At 39.9% G+C, this 6,000-nt stretch overlaps 1 long non-coding RNA gene across 1 annotated transcript in view; it reads right to left on the bottom strand.

The window, feature by feature from the left end:
• Nucleotides 1-434: 434 nt before the first annotated feature.
• The window catches only part of LOC118518724 (uncharacterized), a 260,848-nt gene continuing 255,282 nt past the window's right edge, over nt 435-6,000 (bottom strand). Inside the window, exons 4-5 of the long non-coding RNA XR_004908852.2 lie at nt 1,248-1,429; nt 435-519 (exon numbers count right to left, since the gene is read on the bottom strand). This is a non-coding gene — a long non-coding RNA (uncharacterized LOC118518724). The remainder of the gene's footprint in view (nt 520-1,247; nt 1,430-6,000) is intronic.

Genomic DNA, 6,000 nt, shown 5'->3' with positions numbered 1-6,000 from the left:
AAAATCTTTAAAATAAATAAATAAATAAATAAACTAAGGAATTAAAAGCTGAATAACATGTGATTTTTGTCCTCACATAGCTTATGATAAAAAAGGGAAGGCAGATACTGCAAATATATGTTTGGGTAGGAATTAAGACACAGAGACACTAATTTATTAATATGGATCAATTCATTTTTTGTTCAGTGGATAAATGAGTCAAGAAATGAACCCAATCTGCTTCATTAAAATACTTGTTTTCAAAAAAGAGAGTGCTTCATAACTTCTAAGCAAGTCAGAATGAAATAATAATGGTATAAAAAATTAACTGCTAAATATTAAATATGGGGACAGTGTTCCATTTGGGGATTCAAGAGCAATGTTGTGGAAAAAGTGGCATTTCATTGGGAACTAAAGAATGAAAAAAGTTTCAAATACCTAGAAGATTGTTCCAAGCTGGGAGGGACACGAGGAGGTGTGAAATTGCTTGAATAGTAGAAGAAAATAATGGGTGACTTTTATGGCCAAAATACAGGATACCTAGAAGATAAGAGAAAGGGATATAACATAACCAGAGAGATGGTTTGGAGACAAATTATGGAAGTTCTTGGAATCCAGACCAAATAATATGAACTATTTTCCATAGTTAAACTGGAGCCACTGCAATTGGATGGGCAAGAAATAGAGAAATCTGTGAAATAATCTGTGTTTGAAAGTTAAGTCAAAGAAGAATAACTGGTACTCATGAGTGCCGTAGTCCCCAGAGTCATCCCAACTCATGTGACCTTTCCATTTCTGAGAATCCACGGAGAAATTAGGCATTTTTAAATATTTAAGAACTATTTTTTCTGAAAAAGAGAGACTTTCACTTTGTGAGCTCAGTAGTAAAAATTACTTCTTTAGAACTGTCACCAAGAAACCAAGCCTCTGTGACTGTGTGGCCTACTTTGCTTCGATTTGTTCAAGACTTGAAGTTGCAACAAGGTCAAGGAACACAGAGTCATAAACACCTTCATGTTTATACCTAATGCCATAGGGGGAATCTGCAGACCCTTTTAGCACTCTCAGAGCTTCTGTGAGACATTAAATAAAACTGCATTTTAGCCCTCAGTTTGGGACTCTGTCCATATCCACCTCTGTTAAACATGCCCTTATTCCTACTTTCTTTGTCTAAAGAGAGAAATACCAAGGAATTTGTGTTTTAAGGTAGAGTGAAGGTATCTTGAAAAAAAAAATTGCACTTTGAAAGAAAGTGAGAAAACACTTACCTCCAGATCTTATATTTTTCCTGGTTGAGACGTGTTCAAAGGCATCAGCATACAGTGGTGAATTGACAAAGACATACGTGATACAGGACAGAGTCATTAGAGCCGTAAACTCTTGGAGAGTGGCATTTCTCCATCTGCAGTGGTGACAACATGAGTCATGGAACCACACCATCTTCTCTTCCCTGAAGACACAGACAACCCCCACGTGAGATGTGATCCTGTTGCTGGCAAGTGGGATGTGAGTGATAAGCCCTTTGAATGTAAGGCATCATTTCTCACTTTGGAAGGTCTTGCCCACACAGCCTCCCCTCCCTGGGCAATCCCACACATTCTCACCATCACCATAAAGAGGAGTTGACAGAATGTTAAAACAAGAGAAAGCTTTGTAGACCACCACATTCTTTTTTTCAAGGGGAAAATAAGATCACTGTGAGATGTCGTTCATTACTGGTCACTACTCATAATAAAGCTACCAGTGCTGAACAGTATAATCTCTTGCATGTAATAGACTTTATAGTTCATGAACATCTTCAGGCCTAGTCTTACCTCTAGTTCTCACAGCAGGTGAATGGGGTAGTATTTACCACCCTCATTTTATGGATGAGGAAACGAGGGCTCAGAGGAGTTAAAGTTATTCATCTAGGGCCAAGAAGCTAGCAAGAGCTCACAGCTAAGACCAGAAGTGTGATATTCTGAGGACTGGGCCACAGTTCTTACCTCTATATTTCATTGTCCCTGACATGATTTCCACCAAATGACCCCTTTGCGGTGTTCGTTATTGTGAAAGTTTCCAAGGGAGAATTTCAGAAGATTTTCCTGAGCACCTAAGAAATCTGAAGCACTAAGTGTTCAGTAGAGGCAAGACTGTGCAGGAGTAACTATGGTATAGCTCTAGTACTGTCTCTGCCACAGAAGAGTTATGATATAACTGGGGGCAGCAGACAAGCACGCATGATGTAAACTGAGAGCAATTCAAAGTGAGCCACAGTTCAGTGCTGAGTGGCTATGGCACCATTTCATACGGGACTTGAGAGAAATCTGTGATGAGTGAAGGTTGAAGGAATCAACAGTTCAGCCTTACAGGAAGACAGGAAGCTGGGACTTCAGTGGTGCATGAACTCAGAACTACCTTTTACTACCTATGACTTTGGGTAAGCCATAGTAATCTTCCAAACATCCATTTCCTCATCTGCAAAATGTGGTAACTCCTACATCTTAGGGTTGTGACGAGAACCAAATAGGATGAAATATCTCAAGTTCTTAGCATAGGCCTTGGCACAGAAATATTTCTGTAAGGTTTTAAGAAAGATGTGGGATTTAGATGGGGCTGGCTGGCTGGCTCAGATGCGAGGGGCTGCTCCGCTTGGTGTGTGTGCTGGTTAGACAGAGAAAGCAGCCACACATTCTCTGTGCCTTGCTCTGGCACCCTGTGTTTGGGCAGTCTTGGAGGACACTGGCAGTGAGGTGTGAAAAGCTCTGGGCTGATTGTCACACCAAGAGCATCAATATTTGTAAATGGGTGCTTTTAGAGCTTAAGAAGAGCATTACCTCAAGTCTGGGTTTGTAAAGAAAAATCAGTGGAGTACTCTGAGGCCAAACATTAATACTTCTGAGGCAGTAATGACTAAAAACACAAGATAATCTGGCTGCTCCTAGAATGCCAAAAATTTTCTGAGAGATGTGAACAAGTCTCTAGGGCAGAATCTTCCTTTTTGTGCAAGGGATCACTTAGGGAATCCTCTTGGTCACACTACTTGCCATTCAAGTATCGCTTAGATATCATTTAATTTGGCCTTGAGTAGAGATAATGTAATACAAACGCTGCAGGCTGTGGCAATGAGTGTTTGGTTTAATAACCTAAGCAAATGTGTTATTGAGGGAGAGTGCAACTCTGAAAGCCAATGGCAGAAGTATGAGAAGGAGGCTGGAGGGCTGTATACATCTGGTAGGGCTGCTGTAACAAGTACCGTAGATTGGGTGACTTAAAAACACAGTTATTTTCTCACATTCTAGAGGCTAAAAGTCCAACATCTAGGTGTCTGCAGGGTTGGTTCTTTCTGAGATGTCTCCCATGGCTTATACATGGCACTCTTCATATTTACACGGTGTTCTCCCTCTGTGTATGTTTCATCTTCTTAGGAGGACACCAGTCATGTGGGATTAGGACCCACCCTAATGGCCTCATTTAACTACCTCTTGCCGTATATCCAATCCAGTCACATTCTGAGGTCCTGGGTGTCAGGGCTTTAGCACATGAATTTTGAGAGCACATAATTCAGCTGGTCACAAGGAAGCTTAAAAAGCATTATAGATGCCCTTGGCAGGCCAAGAAAAAAACATTTGAGGTCATGATACTTGGGGAAGAGACAAAATGGGAGAAAAGGGAGATGGCTTTCATCAGTATGACCACAGTCTGGGCCCATCATGAACAACAACAGCCAAGAAGGAGCTCCCTGTCACAGAGGAAAGATGATGAGTTCAACGGGCTGTGACACCCAGCTTTCAGTCACACTATCTTCATCTGAATTGATACGACTTAATAATACCTTCACGTTTTAAGTGAAGTTTATTATCCACTCCAACTTGTTTCTAGCCTCTTGTTAGCACTGTCTTGGGAATGAAGGAAGGGGCTAAAGGCAAAATAAAAGGAAGAGAGTTTAAAGGACCAGGGAAGGTAGAGACAGAACATCGAGAAGTGCTGAGAGGAACTAGAAGCAATAGTCCACAGCAAGAATGCAGAAAGCCAACCAGGCCATGGAAGCACTCCCTGGAAATACTCAGAAATCCTGGGAGGGATTGGATTTCTTTTTTTTTTTCTTTCTTTTTTTTTTTTTTTTTAGTATAGTAGACACACAGTGTTCTATTAGTTTCAGTTGTACAACATAGTGATTTGACAATTCTGTATGTTATACTGTGCTCACCACCAAGTGTAGCTATCCTCCATCACCATACACCGCAGTTAGAATAACTTCGACTAGGTTCCCCATGCTGTACCTTTCAACCTCAGGGACTTACTCATCCCATAACTAGAAGCCTGTGTCTCTCACTCCCTGTCACTCAGTTTGCCCATCCCCCACCTCCTTCCCCTCTAACAACCATCAGTTATTTTCTCTGTATTTTTAAGTCTGATTCTGTTTTTTGTTTGTTTATTCATTTTATTTTTTAGATTCTACATATGGTGTATGTCTTTCTCTGTTTTATTTCACTGAGCATAATATCCTCTAGGTCTATCCACATCGTCAAAAATGGCAAGATCTCATCCTTTTTTACAGCTGAGTAAAACTCCATTTTATAGTCATGTAGAATGGAGTTAACTTATTTTACTTTGTATGAGATTTGACTTCTATATAAAAGGTCTAAAAGGAGAAAATATGATATCTTTATAAGTACACAAAAGAAGATGGGGGGGTTTAAAATGGAGGAGAAATATGTGTGAGGAGAATCAGAAGGAACTGCAGCGAGCCCCTGGGTGGATAGGTCTAAAAGGTTTGACAATAAGGATATGAGGGCAAACCCAAAATCTGAGGAGGTGACTTCTCTCCTCAAACCTCCATGACTGCCCATTTCATTAGGATGAAATTCAGTCTCTTCACCACAGCTACAACCTGCTTGATCTGGTTTTGCCTGTCTCTGCAACCTTACTGTGTACCATTCTTTCCTTCTTTAGACTGAACCATTATGCTGGCGTTCATTTTCCCCTTCCAGTACACCAGGCTTGTTTTTGCCTTAGGTCCTTTGTCTAAGGGTGCACTCTGACTTTCATTCTCTTCCTTCAGATCTTTGCACATCTTCCCTTTCTTGTCATTCAAATCTCATCCTAAGGGCTGCCATCATTGGTAAGGTTTCTCTAGTTACTCTATCTAAGGAAGCCAGACTGCCTCCCCCACTACCATTGTACATCATTTCTCATTACTTATTTCATATTTATTTATTCATATATTTTGTGTTTATGTCCATTTGTATAGAAGATCTTTGAGGGGAAATATCTTACTTTCTTTTCCTTTGCTGTGTCCCCACCAGAGGAAATATATGTTGAATGAATGAATGAATAAATGAATAAACGAGTATCATCATCATAACTGCTCTGGGATATGGCATCCAGACATGCATAAACCCTTCCATGTAAATTGGAAAGACAGACATTCAAACATTCATCTTTGACCAAATATTTAATCTCTTCCTTAATAAATCTTTATCAGAATTACTTTCCCTCTTCCCTCTAAAAAGAAACTTTAAAATAATTTACAAATCATAGAATTACTGGGCTTGAAAAAACAACTAAAGAATATAGTCCAGTTGTCCTACTTGGTACTTTATATCTACTGCATTACTTCCACTAAGAGGTTTTCTCTTGTCTAGATGAATACTTCCATGACCCCTCCTGCCTCATACAAGATAGTCCAGTTTATCATCTGACAACTTTCAGTGCTTGGGTTGTTGCATATAAGGGAAAATAAACTTCCTTTTAGTCTTTCATTCATTCTCTCACACTTATTTATAAAGTAAGCATCTTACCATGTGTTAACCATGGCACTAGCTCTGTGAATGAATATGAGGGGCACAATACAGTAGTACTGTGTAATAAGAGAAGCCATCTCTTCCTCCACAGTGTTCAGGGCAGCTGTAAAAAACAGATATTGTATACATAATTACAAGAAAAACACTAGACAAGAGGTAGATGGTGCTAGTAGAACCAGTAACTGAGGACAGAACTTAGACAAGAAGGGAGGAGTGCTCGTGAAGTCTAAAGAAA

Source organism: Halichoerus grypus, chromosome 2 (assembly GCF_964656455.1).
Source record: "Halichoerus grypus chromosome 2, mHalGry1.hap1.1, whole genome shotgun sequence".
Taxonomy (NCBI): Eukaryota; Metazoa; Chordata; class Mammalia; order Carnivora; family Phocidae; genus Halichoerus; species Halichoerus grypus.
This window is presented reverse-complemented; position numbering and strand designations above follow the sequence as displayed.